Below are 13,582 nucleotides of genomic sequence, written 5' to 3'. Positions count from 1 at the left end.
AAACCTGTGAGGGCTTTGGGTGCTGGAGCATGCAGCCGCCCAGGTCCCTGTTGTCCCCCTGGCCACGCAGACCCAGGCACGCTGGACCATCCGCCCAAGGATGATAACGGAAATCACTTGTGGTATGACAGCTGGTCCCCTGCCTGTCGAGGGACCTGGCTCCGCAGCCCCCAGCCCCGCACCCCCAGGAGCCTGCTCTGGGGTGGGCTCTGCTGAGTCCAGCTTGCTGACCCCCAGCCCATGCCCATAGCCCTTGGCAGGGGACAGAGTTCTGTCACTTCCCCCACCAGATCAATACCTCCAAGCCTGCTGTCAGCAAATCTCTGACCTCCGACCCAGCCATGCACTGTGACCCCTGAACCTCTCGGCATTTCCACCAATCCTTGCCCTGGTCTCTGGGGTGGATGAGCGGTGACCCATGGCTCCAGCCCAGGCTGTGAGGGGAGGGAGTGTGAGGCCCTCAGTCTCCACGGCCCAGCCTCTTCCCTTCACTCCACACTCAGGGCTGCGGTCAGCGGCTGGCCCGGGGCAGGCGGGCGGCCGGCTCTGCAAGGGGGCCCTGCCGGGCAGGGGAAGATGCTGGGCCTTGGAGCTGAATACGCAAGAAGGCAAGGGGTGTGAATGAAGGATTCGAAGGTTCCTTTCTGGGGCCCAGGGGCCTTTGAGGTCCAGCCATCAGGGAAGGGACTCTGGGCTTCCTATCTCCTATCTGAGGCCTACTAAGGCATCCCCCTACCCTGCCCCCTGAAAACTGCTGTGCATCAGGCCAGGGACCTGAGGCTCAAGACCCCTCCCCTCGGCATGGTCCTGGCTGAGAAGGGGGCTAAGACCGGAAGGAGTGCAGCAAGGGATGGCTTGTAGCCTACGTTGGCCCCATGGCCAGGGCACCTTCCCATAAACCTCTAGGGGATGGAGGGACCCTGGCTTCCCCATCCAAAGGGTCCCCTCCCTGCAGCCATCCCCCTGACCAATCTGTGTCCCAGGTCTGTGTCTCAGCCCTGAGCTGAGAATGAGGAAGAGGCTGCTCAGAACCCCCTACTGAGTTACCTGGGCCTGGTCCCCTTTGGCTCAGCCGGGCGTGTCACTGCTCTGGCCACCCTGTCCTACCCGCCCAGCCTCCTCCAGCCTGGGGGTGTTTAGCCCATGGTCCCACTGAGATCCCCTGTGAACCCTGGGGGCCTTATCCCCTGAACCACCCTGGGATGCAATCTGGGGAGTCCTGGGCTCCCAGGCAGATACACTCAGCCCCCAGAGGGTCTGACCAGGACAACAGAACCTGCTGGGCACTCACCGTATGACCCCTACCTGGTTGCCTTTCTTGGCACCTGGAGTGTCTCCACACTGGCTCCTGCTTCTAAGAGGGGACCCCCTCCCCCACATGGGTGCTCTGAGGGGGCCATGGGGCCCAGCAGCCCTCTGTCCTGGGTCCGTCTGGGTCTGCAGTAGTGGGAGGGGCGATGGCCCAGGATCTCCAGCAATGAGACTTCCCCCCAGGAGAGGAAGAAAAGGGGAGGCTGAGGAGGAAAGAAAGTGGATAGAGGAGAACAGAGAAGGAGGATGACCAGGGGCCGCCCACTAAGATGGGAGATGCAGGTGAGGAGGGCACGGAGGTGGGGAGACAGGGAGGCAGGGAGGAGGGGCATGCCCAGATGTGGACTCAGGTGGGCCTGACACCAGGGTTGCCTCCCTGGGGCATTCTCAGGTGCCAGGAGGGATGGGCTAGGCCTGGGATGGAAGACTGGTTGTGCTGGCCCAGGCTAGTAGGTGCGGTGGCAGCAGGCCCTGAGGTCAATGGGTGGCCTGGGGTAGGGCTGGGGGACCCAGGAGGCTCCACCATAGCAGCTGAATCCCACCTCCCACACTTGCACTGGCCATGCCCTGGACCACAGCTCTGCCCGCCAGTTCCTTCTCTGCTTGGGACCTGGACCAGTCAGGTGGAAACAGCCTGCCTCAACCCAGCCACGGGGTCCTGGATAGGGGGAGGTGGGGGCACAACAGCAGTAGTTGTCGCATGTGCTGGGTGACCCCTCTTCGCCCGCCATGAGCTAAGCTGGTGCGTGGTCACCCACCCAGACCCCGGGAGCTGAACCTGAGAAAGGGGAGGGACTCACAGAGAACACTCAGGAGACAGAGCTGGACTTGAACCTCAGGCAGGGAGTTTCGGGGCACCAGGTGGGAAATCCTGCTGTAAGTGCAGACACAGTTCTCCACCGGTGTCTGGTTGGCACATGGCTCTGGGTCAGGGCCAGAGAGGGGAAATGCGCCCCAGGCTCGCTGGGCCGCAGGGGCTTCGGGCAACATCTGGGTGGGTGCAGATATTCCTGAGGTGCCTGCACCCTGCACTGCACCCCCTGTGACGTGGCCGCACAGGGGGACCCAGGTCCTTCCTAATGACCGCTCCTGGGGCTCCACAGGCTCCCTGTGGAGCTGCAGACGCTGCACGCACCGCTGGTCTGATGGTCAGCCTCTCGGACACAGGCACACAACACACACAAACCACACACCACACACAGACCCACACGCACACTGACACACCACACGCACACTGACACACCACACACACAATCACATACCACACACACAATCACATACCACACACAGACCCACACACCGCACACAGACCCACACACCACACACAGACCCGCAACACCACACACAGACCCACACACCACACACAGATCCCACACACCACACACAGATCCCACACACCACACACACAACCACACACAAACCACACACAGACCCACACACACACTGACACACCACACGCACACTGACACACCACACGCACAATCACACACAAACCACATGCCACACACAGACCCACACACACACTGACACACCACACGCACACTGACACACCACACGCACAATCACACACCACACACAGATCCACAACACCACACACAGTACCCACACCACACACAGACCCACACACCACACACAGATCCCACACACCACACACACAATCACACACCACACAGACCCACACACCACACACAGATCCCACACACCACACACAGACCCGCAACACCACACACAGACCCACACACCACACACAGATCCCACACACCACACACAGACCCACAACGCCACACACAGATCCCACACACCACACACACAACCACACACAAACCACACACCACACACAGACCCACACACACACTGACACACCACACGCACATTGACACACCACATGCACAATCACACACAAACCACATGCCACACACAGACCCACACACACACTGACACACCACACGCACTCTGACACACCACACGCACAATCACACACCACACACAGATCCACAACACCACACACAGTACCCACACCACACACAGACCCACACACCACACACACAATCACACACCACACACAGAACCACACACACACTGACACACCACACGCAGACCCCAACCGCATACAGACCCACACACCACACACAGTACCCACACCACACACAGACCCACACACCACACACACACTGACACACCACACACAGACCCCAACCGCATACAGACCCACACACCACACACAGTACCCATGCCACACACAGACCCACACACCACACACAGACCCACACACACACTGACACACCACACGCAGACCCCAACCGCATACAGACCCACACACCACACACAGATCCCACACACCACACACAGACCCACACACCACACACAGACCCACACACCACACCACACACAGACCCACACACCACACACAGATCCCACACACCACACACACAATCACACACCACACACAGATCCCACACACCACACACAGACCCACACACCACACACAGACCCACACACCACACCACACACAGACCCACACACCACACACAGATCCCACACACCACACACACAATCACACACCACACACAGAACCACACACCACACACAGACCCACATACCACACACAGACCCCACACCACACACAGACCCCACACCACACACAGACCCCACACCACACACCACACAGACCCACACACCACACACAGATCCCACACACCACACACAAACCCACACACCACACACAGATCCCACACACCACACACACAATCACACACAGAACCACATGCCACACACAGACCCCACACCACACACAGACCCACACACCACACACAGATCCCACACACCACACACACAATCACACACCACACACAGAACCACACACCATACACAGACCCCACACACCACACACAGACCCCACACCACACACAGACCCACACAGCATACACTGACACACGGAGCACATTGATACGGCCCACAGACACCACACACCACACAATGACACAGACACACACAGAGCACGATTGACCCCGCCCCACCTGCCACACGCCCCGCCCTACCAGGCACAGTGCCAGCCAAGTCACCCTGCAGGAGCCCTGGGGCCACAAAGCCCTTCCCCCGTCTCTGAGGTTCCTCAGCCTCCACTTGGCAGAAGCCAGAGCTCAGGGGAGGCCGGGTATCCTCGGCTGAATGCCTGATGGGAGAAATTCAGAGCGGAAGCCAGGGCTTCCAGGGGAAATTCCCGCAGGGCCAGGACTTGCTGGGGGCTTTGGGTGCACTCAGGGGTGGGTGACTGGTTGCTGAGGCCTGAGGCTGGAGGATGTCCCCACACTCCCTGCATCCTCAGGGTGGGGGCTGTCACCTCCTTGGGACTGCTTCTGCCACCCCCCCGGGGTATATGTGGGCCCAAAGAGGCCCTGGCCTTTGACTCTACCCATACCCCTTCATAGCAGATCTGGGGTGTCCGGCTGGGCCCCCACCCTGCTGCCCTCCTGGCTTGGAACACGGGAATTCAAATGGAGGGGTCCCGACATCTCGAGCCCAGAACAAGGGGCTTGGCCCCTAGGGGTCACCCCTGGCCTGGGCCAAGACCCACCACCCGCTCCAGGGCATGAGGCCTTTCCCAGACCCGGTGGCCAGGCCAGTCTCAGTTCCCCGAGCCTGAGCTGGTCGGAGCAGAGGTCCCATCTTGAAGAGCAGGGCCTCTCACACCTCTGACCCACTGCGTCTGCCTGACATTCCAGCACTGGAGCTGGATTCTTCTGCTGGAAAGTGCCCAAGGCTCTCCTGGGCCGCTTGTGGATGGGTGGAGGGGGTGGGGTGCTGAAGGCCAGTGGGGCCTGGGTGAGGGGGGCCCCTAGGAGGAGTGGGTCTTCACTAGTCCCGTGGGGAGCTTCCCAGAGGTCACGCGTGGTGGTGGTGTCAAGGCTGCCACTCCCTCCCTGGCTGGGTCCCAGTATGGTGGCGACAGGATAGCAAATGGTGGAGCCAGTGTCGGGCCCCGGCTCGCGCAGTGTTTCTTGTTGCACAGCTGGCCGCTGAGAGTCACCACTGTCTGCTCCAGTCAGTGCCCACTAGGCTTCCCTGCCAGCAGCCCCCTGCCCAGTAGAAGGCCTAGGGGAGGATGCAGAACTGGGGAGTCCTGAGGGTGAGGGACCCCTTCTCTCAGGAAGCCCCCTGCCTGGGTCTGGTTGGACTCCGGCCCTCATCCCAGTCAGCAGTAGGCCACCATCTCCCAGCCTCAGGCTCTGGCCCTTGTGGAGGCCGGCTGGCCTGTTCTGGCAGGAGTCATGTTCATAGTCAGGATAGGATGAAAATAGGAAGTGGTCTCCCGTGCCAGGCGGGTGCCCGTCTGCCATTCTTCCCGAGTGTGGGGCTGGCAGCTCCCAGGAAGGAAGGGCCTTAGTCACCCACCAACGGCTGTTGGGAGCCCTGTGCCCAGCCTCTGGGGAGCGCTGCTGGCCTTCCAGCTGGCTCAAGGGCCCACCCTGCCAGGGCACCCATTAGGGACCAAACCATGCTGAAGGCATCTGCTCGTTATCCCTATTCATCCTCCCAGGACCCCTGCCGGGCAGACCCATGTTACAGATAAGGAAGCTGAGGCCCAGAGATCTGCTCAGGGTCTCACAGCAGTGCCATGACTTGAAGTTGGGGCTATTTAGGCCCAGGGTCTGACTGTGAGGACAGTGAGGTCCAGCCTCCAAGGCCCAGGCCAGGGAGCAGCTGGGAGGGTGAGGCCGAGTGAGCCCAGTTGCGTAGGGAGTCATCAGGGGGGCCTGCGGTTTGGAGTCAGTGGCTGGCATTGTCCACCCTCAGTGCCCTCTGGGTTTTCAAAGTCACTCCCCCCACCCCAAAGCATTGACCTACTGTGTGCTCTGTGTTGTGCCAGGCACTGGAAACATGGTGGTGAGCAAGACGGGCTCAGCCCTGCCTTTGGAGAGCTGACGTTCTGGGAAGACACGATGATCAAAGAGTAAACAAGTAAGGAAATGATGTAATTTCAGCTTTTGAGAAAAACCATGAAGGACACGCATCAGAGTGATGAGGGAGATGAGAGTGGCTGGGGGGTTTTAGCTAACTAAGTGGGTCAGAGGTGACCTCCCTGGGAGGTGATACTTGAGCCAAGACTTGAATGACAAGGAGTCAACAAAATGACTCTAAGGGGGAAGTGTGTACCAGGCAGAGGGAACAGCCAGTGCAAATGCCCTGTGGCAGGAACAGGTTTGGAGTATTTGAGGAACAGACAGGAGCCAGGTTAACAGTGACTCCAAGATGCAGGCCACACCCCCCACACAGAGGACCTGTCTCGTCCGTGGATCTGAGTGGGGCTGGGTATCTGTCCTTAGCCCTGTGTTGCCAGTCGGGGAAGCTGTGCTGGGCCTCACAGTGGGTGGAGAATTCCTGCCTCTGAGGATTCATCTGTGGAGTCCTAGAACTTTTCCTCCATGTCTTCCCAGACAACAGGCCAGGAATAACAGGAAGTGATGAGAGCTTGACTCCACCGCAGTAGAAGGCTGATCCATTGCCCTCTGTGCTCCAGGTTGACCCACAGGACCCCTTGACCCCATGTCTCAGGCACTGAGAGGGCAGCTTCTCAGAGTGATCCTGGGGTAGCCGTAGGCATTCTGATGCTCCAGCTCCATTACAGCCTTGCCCTGGCCAAGGGCATCTGAGGTGTGGCTGAGACTATGGACAGCTTCTGATGAGTGAGCAAGGCATGTTTCCTGGCCACCCACCAGGGAAAGGGAGCCATGGAAGACTTGTGTGGGAAGCACAGGTGAGTTTATACTGATCCTGGGGTGGGTGTCTCATAGGGAAAGAACATAGAAATCCAGATAAAAATAATCTAAGATAGTTCATAGGGTGTTCATGGAGGAGAGACGTTGCATCTGGTGAGGGGTCAGGGCAAAAGAGGTAGCATCTGAGTGGAACACAGAGTAGGTCAGGTGGAGATGTGGCTGTGCCCAGAAGCCAGCATGGTTCCAGGGCTAAAGGTGTCACTTTTGACCTCACCCTCAAAACCTTGTCAAAACCAGACACGGAGCTGGCTTGCAGGGCTTCTCTTACTACTTCCTTTTGTTCTTTTCTGGAACAGTTTCTGACCTTGTCTTTCACTACTTTCCTGTCTAAAGTGTCCATCAAAAGTGAAGCCATTCTCCAAAAGGCCAGAGTGGCCTACCTCCCCACTCTGCCCCCCAACCACGATAGTTTTGAAGACACTCAGTCCTACTCCTGATCTCATGAACACTATCTTCTCACCGCAGATCCTGCCTCGAACCCACTTCTTGTGTCCCAATTCTTTATTTCACTCTAGTTTAGTGGGGTATAGGATTCTTGGTGGAAAGTTATTTCCCTAAACACCTGGAATATATGATTCTCTAGTCTTCTGGTATCCATTGCTGCTGAGGAGAAGTCGTTGTCAGTCTAATCATCATTCCTTTGTAATTCCTCATTTCTTACTGGTACGTTTAAGATCGTCTTTTTGTTTTTAATGTTTTGTAGTTTTACTATGATGTGAATTTCTTTTTATTTACCCTTCTTAGGACTCAGTGTGCATCTTCAGTGTGAGGACTCATTCTTTAATTCTGGAAATTTCTCAACCTTTAGGTCTTGAATATTTCCTGTTTTCGCTTTCTGGAATTCCTATTATATGCATGTTGGACCTTCTTGGACTATCTCATTTTATCCTCCAAGAGCCTTTGTATCTTATTTTTCCTTGTTTTTATGTCTTTGTGCTGCATTTCATGAAATTTCTTCAGCTGTGTTTTCCAGTTTTCCAATCCTCTCTTCCACCACAACTAATTTGCTATATAATCCACCCACTGAGATTTTATTTTATACTGCGATGACTATTTGATTTCCTTTGAAATCTATCTGTTCTTTGTTTTTAAATAATATTTGTATTATGTCTTCCACTCCCTCTTCTATCTCCTTAATAATTAAAAATTTTTATAATGTAGTCTTTTTCAAATTGTTCTAGTATCTGCATCTAAGATCTCCTGCTGATGCAGTGGCTTGCTTTTTCAGGTCGTTCATAATTTCTTTTTATTGTGAGCTCATCTTCACCAGGGATTGTTTTTTCTGTGGAAATTGCTCTGGGTGGAAGTGTCCATACAAAGTGGGTAGAATTAAGTTTCTCTCATGGTTCTTTATAGGTTTTTATGTTAATTTCTAGACTTGAGGCTGTAGAACCCCTGGATTTTGTACATTTGAATTCCACACCTATTTATAGCTCTGGCTAGGGTTTTGGCTTCTCAAAGGTGACTCCTTTCTCCCAACCCATTGTTCCAGTAGGATGGAAAACTTCACTTCTCGGGTCAGCTTTACAAGTCTTCTCTGTTTGGGGCAACCCTTTCAGCCCTGGGCTTTACACGAGGATGTCAGTTCTGGCACACCACCTTGGGGAGTCCAGGACGCATATCATGGCCCTGTGTTCTGCCTGACTCTGTAGCTTTTCCCAAACTTTCTGGTCTAGGATGCTGAGTGCCTCTAGGTGACTCAATTCATGCCCTCCCCAGTACATCTCCTTGGCCTTCCTTTGAATGAAACTCCCCACCTTCACCATCCCCTTTCCAGTCCCAGGGCTCCCCTTTCTGGCTCCAGGTTCTGTGACACAGTGATGCCCAGAACCCCAGAGGGGGCCCGATAGCACAGACCCCTCAGACAAACACACCCTGCAACTCCCAAGAACCCCAGACTCTGACAAATTACTGTCTTTTGAGTCTGTGACCTTCTAGAACAAAACTGTAAAACAGGCCAAGTGAGACTTGGAACATTCTAGCCATGGAAGCCAGGGCCTTCTCAGGTACCTAGATCACTGGTTATCAACCTGGGACAATTATGTCCTCCCACGAGGTATTTGGCAGTATCTGGAGACAGTTTTGATTGTTGTGACTGGTGGCGCTGGTGGGGAAATGTTACTGGCATTTAGTAGATAGAGTCTGGGGATGCTGCTAATATTCTACCATGCACAGGACAGCCCCCAACGACACAGAATCAATTATCCAGCCTAAAGTGTCAACAGTGCCACTGTTGAGGAACCCTGATAGCCTCTCCTTCCCTTTCTCACAACTGGGTTCTGAATCCCCAGGCACCGAGCCCTGTCTGTGATGGAAGGGAGGGGTAGAGGAGCAGCCTGAGGCCCTGACCCCAGGGTATTCCCAGTGAGTGGGACAGAGGAGTCCCAGGACCAGCCCCAGGCTGAGGGTGCATCTGGAGGAAGAGTGAGTCTCCTCAGACCCAAGGGACCCCGGATGCCTGGAATGTTCCCAGCTCGCACACAGAGCTTCATCTGGGCCTGCCCTGTCTTCCCACGAGGACTTCTACTTGGCTTCCTCCCCTCTGCAGCCTGCACGCGCCAGCCACACACTCCCGTGTGATGTGGGGAACAGGCCCCGTGTGATGTGGGGAGCAGGCGTGCGGTCGTTGGAGCAGGCCAGGCCCTCCTGGGAGGGGGTGAGGACATATCTCTGGTGCCATCTTTCCTGTTCTGATAAATAACTGATCTGTGGTTGAGGCAAGAAGGTCACCTCTGCCCAGGGAAGCTCGGGAACAAACCACTTGTGACCGGTGGGAAGAGCCCAGGGTGAGGGCAGCGGGAAGTCTGCCTTCCCTGGCCACCAGGCTGCTGGGGGCAGATTTCAGAAAAGGGAAGTGCTGAGCTGGGGCAGCGCTTCCTGTGGTCGCAGCAGTCAGGGCATCAGGGCAGGCATGGCAAATCAGAGGGGCGGCTGCCCTGCCCCAGGAGGGGGCGAGGTGAGCCTTCCTGAGCAGGCCTGGGCCAGGGGACCTCATCTAGGCAGCCTGCTGCTGTCCTTCGTGGGTCAGGGCTGGGGGACTCTGGGAAGAAGGGACTTACTAAGATGCCCCTGGGGCCACAGGGCCCCTGTCTGGGGATCTCCCAGGGCTCCGCTCTGCCCTCAGAATGAGGTCTGCCAGGGCTTGGAGATTCGCTTCTTGCCCTTCATTACCTCCAGACGCTGCCTGGCTCACGCGGTTCCTAGGAACTGACGAAGGGCCTTCCCAGAGGCCTGCTGCCCCTTCCCGTCTGGGAAGACCCCCGCCCCTGGCTGGGCTGCTCTGTGGAGCTCCCTTCCTCCCCAAGACCTGAGCCCAGAAGCCTGTGCAGCCTGCCCAGCAGGGATGCAGCTCAAGCGGGCAGCTGTCTGTGTCCTTCCGTCTCTTGTTAGGGAGGCGCCTGGAGTGGGGTCCAGGGAGCGAGGGAGGTGGCCGGGCCCCCATAGCTCCTGGAGCCCACCTTCCCTCCTCCGAGCATCACAGAGCGTGAGCCCAGGCTCTGACCCCAGAGGAGAGCTGGACCTGGGAGGGGAGCTGAGGGGAGAATGTGTTCCCTCCAGTCCCAGCCCGGAGGGCGGCCATGGTCCCAGCCACCTGCCTCTAAGTTGAGTCCCTCCCACCCCACCTGGACTGTCCAGCTTCACTCCAGCCCCACCAGACCTCAGCAGGATACAAGTAACCCCTGGGGCGCTCCTCTGTCCCTTCTGTCCTGGCTGAGCCCCCGTTTTGGCGAGCACTGTGGCTCGATCAGCCCCACAGCCATGCAGCCTACAGCCCCGTGTTCCTCCAGAGGCTCTGGTGGGGGGGCGGGGTGTGCGGTGCGGGGTCTGGAGCTGTTGCCCCTGCCTCCCTGCTCCCAGCTGGAGTCAAGTCAGCAAGACCAGCCCCCTGCTCTGACCCACTGTGTTCAGGCTGCATGGGCAGTGCCTGGGAGGCCAGGTCAGCCCACACCCGCATCTCTATTGATCTTGGGTCACCTCTTCTCTCTTTCTCTGTCTCTCTTAAGTCTCTTCTATTTTTCTCTCTCTTTCGTAAGTCCGTGCAGCCCCCGGGACTCCCAACCCCTCTCTACCTATATTTATACATCTGTCAGTCTGTCTGTCTTGCTCTCCGTGTTTCTCTCTCCTTATCTCTCTTTCTCATCACCCTACCCTGACCCCGGCTCCTCTGCGTCTGCCGCTGTCTGTCTCCATCTCCCTGTCTCCCTGCTTCTCTCTCTGTCTCTCTCCCCTTCCTCCCCCGCCCTGTCTCTCTCCTCCAAGCTCACCCCCGACCCTGATCTTCCTGAGGCTCTGCGGTCCAGAGCCCCTGCAGGCAGCTCGGCCGCAGCCTTGGCAGGACGCGCTGGGGCATTTCTTAGTCCCCCATGGGCCCTCATCCTTCTATCAGCTGGAAATGAATCAGAGATTAGGAAACAGGGGAGTGGGGCTGTTATCGCCTAGCGCACGCGGGGCTCTCAGCTAATCTCTGGTGGCTCTGGGTTCGAGAGGAAATGCAGTTGCAACATTGAGCTCTTCTTACCGTCACTGTCATGTCCGAGGTGAGGCGGTGGGGGACATGGGTGCTAGGTTGGCAGGGGAGAGGGAGAGGACTGAGGGCCAGGACCCAGCCCCTGGCAGGCGTGTGCACACCCACACGTGCACACATGCATACGTGCGCACACACACATACACAGGAAGCCTCCTGGACCTTGGCACACTTCCCCCGTCGCCAAGCTTTGCACCTCCTCCTTCCACCCTCCTCACTACATGGCTTCTCAGGCCCTGCCCCAGGCGCCCTGCAGCCCATTCTTCTCTTAGCAGACAGGGTGGCCCCTCTCCTAACCGAGCCCTCTCTCGGTTCTCAGGACCAGCCCACTGCGTCACCATGGCCTCCAAGCTTTTATGTCCAGGTCCTGCCCCACCCCCTGCCTTCACCCTCCACCGCCCCTCAGCTGTCTTTGCTCCTGCCACCCTGGCCTCCTTACCCCTCCTCTGTGCCCCAGCTTTTGCACATGTTCTTCCCTCCACCTGGAACACTTTCCTCTCTCACCCACCTGGCCGACTCCCATGTGTCACTCAACTTTCATGTCACTTCCTTAGAACATCGAGGGTCCCCATTGGTCCCCTGTCTCAGGGGCTCTGGCCTCCCACGCTCTGCCCTCACGGCGTGGCTTTCCCATCGCCACTGAGCTACGCGTTTCAGGGGTGATTCCTTGTGTACCGCCCACCTCTCACCAGACTGGGATGAGGCTGGGACCGAGCCCTCCACCACCCGTCCAGGACCTGGCCCGGGACCTGGTACACTAGACAGCTGTTGAATGAACAGAGACATGGACACTTGCAGGTGCACACACAGAGAAACACACAAACACATCCACGGGCAAACCACGGGAACTCACATTCACGGACACCCAGCCAGACTCACAGACATGGGCTTGCAAACCTACGTACACAGAGAGACACAGAGAGACCGAGACACGCACATGTCCCCGCTGTCCCCTGTGCTTCTCATCAGCCAGGGTGGCCTGGCTTATGGGCGGTCCCAACCCTGCCCCTCAGGTGGGACCCCCTGTCTGTGGGGTCCTCCTGGATTCTGTTGCCCTGGCCTTGGCTTCAGCGAACCCAGGTCACAGCCTCCCCAGCAGGATTCTCTGGGCCCTGGCTGAGAAATATTAGTTCTTACAACAGGTTGCTTTCAGGCCCTACGCATAGTCCCATAGCCAGTATGAACCAGCATGAGGGGTTAACAGCGGGAGTACAGCATCAGCTAACCTCTTACATAGCATTATTTTTTCTTTTCTTTTTGCGGTACGCGGGCCTCTCACTGATGTGGCCTCTCCCGTTGCGGAGCACAGGCTCCGGACGCGCAGGTGCAGCGGCCATGGCTCACGGGCCCAGCCACTCCGCGGCATGTGGGATCTTCCCGGACCGGGGCACGAACCCGTGTTCCCCGCATCGGCAGGCGGACTCTCAACCACTGCGCCACCAGGGAAGCCCTTACATAGCATTTTAAAGAAAGGTGACAGTCCAGAGAGAGGATTGGAGCAGCACACACGAAGCTGAAGCTTGGTGTTTTTCTCAGCAACGTTTTGCTTTTGGAATCACCGCTGAAGTTAACCGGGTTAGGGTTTCTGTCCCAGGCTCAAGGAGGTTGCAGCTGGAAACAGGCAGTCGTGGTGGCAGACGGGGGTGAGGGGTGGCAGGTCGAGGAGAGGGCAGGCCCTCAGGCAGAGGTGGGTGGTGAAGACAGATGGCAGGAGGGCAGCAGGCAGGGCCCAGAGACGGTGGCGTGGAGCGGGGAGGGCCTCAGTTGGCTTCGGCGGGGGGCCGGGGCGGATGGGGCATCTGGCCCCAGGAAGCCAGAAGAGGTGAGGGGCAGAGACGGGCTTTCATCCCTGCAGCAGGGAATGGGGTCTTGAGGCGTTGAGGCAACTCGTCATCCGAAGCACCTCCAGGCAGCATCTCTGTCCCTAAGGTGGCTTTTGTCATCATCGCCACCCAGCTGAGAAAAGCAG

At 57.5% G+C, this 13,582-nt stretch overlaps 1 long non-coding RNA gene across 1 annotated transcript; it reads left to right on the top strand.

Moving 5' to 3' along the window:
- Nucleotides 1-1,128: 1,128 nt before the first annotated feature.
- LOC132415964 (uncharacterized) lies at nt 1,129-13,211 on the top strand. The gene is made up of 4 exons (XR_009517437.1): nt 1,129-1,593; nt 6,179-6,270; nt 6,830-7,066; nt 12,923-13,211. It is a non-coding gene; the product is annotated as an uncharacterized lncRNA (long non-coding RNA).
- The last annotated feature ends 371 nt before the right edge of the window (nt 13,212-13,582 follow it).

The sequence above is a fragment of the Delphinus delphis genome, chromosome 20 (assembly GCF_949987515.2).
Source record: "Delphinus delphis chromosome 20, mDelDel1.2, whole genome shotgun sequence".
In the NCBI taxonomy this organism is placed as follows: domain Eukaryota; kingdom Metazoa; phylum Chordata; class Mammalia; order Artiodactyla; family Delphinidae; genus Delphinus; species Delphinus delphis.
Note: the sequence above shows the minus strand (reverse complement) of the source record. Positions and strands in the feature narration are given on the sequence as shown.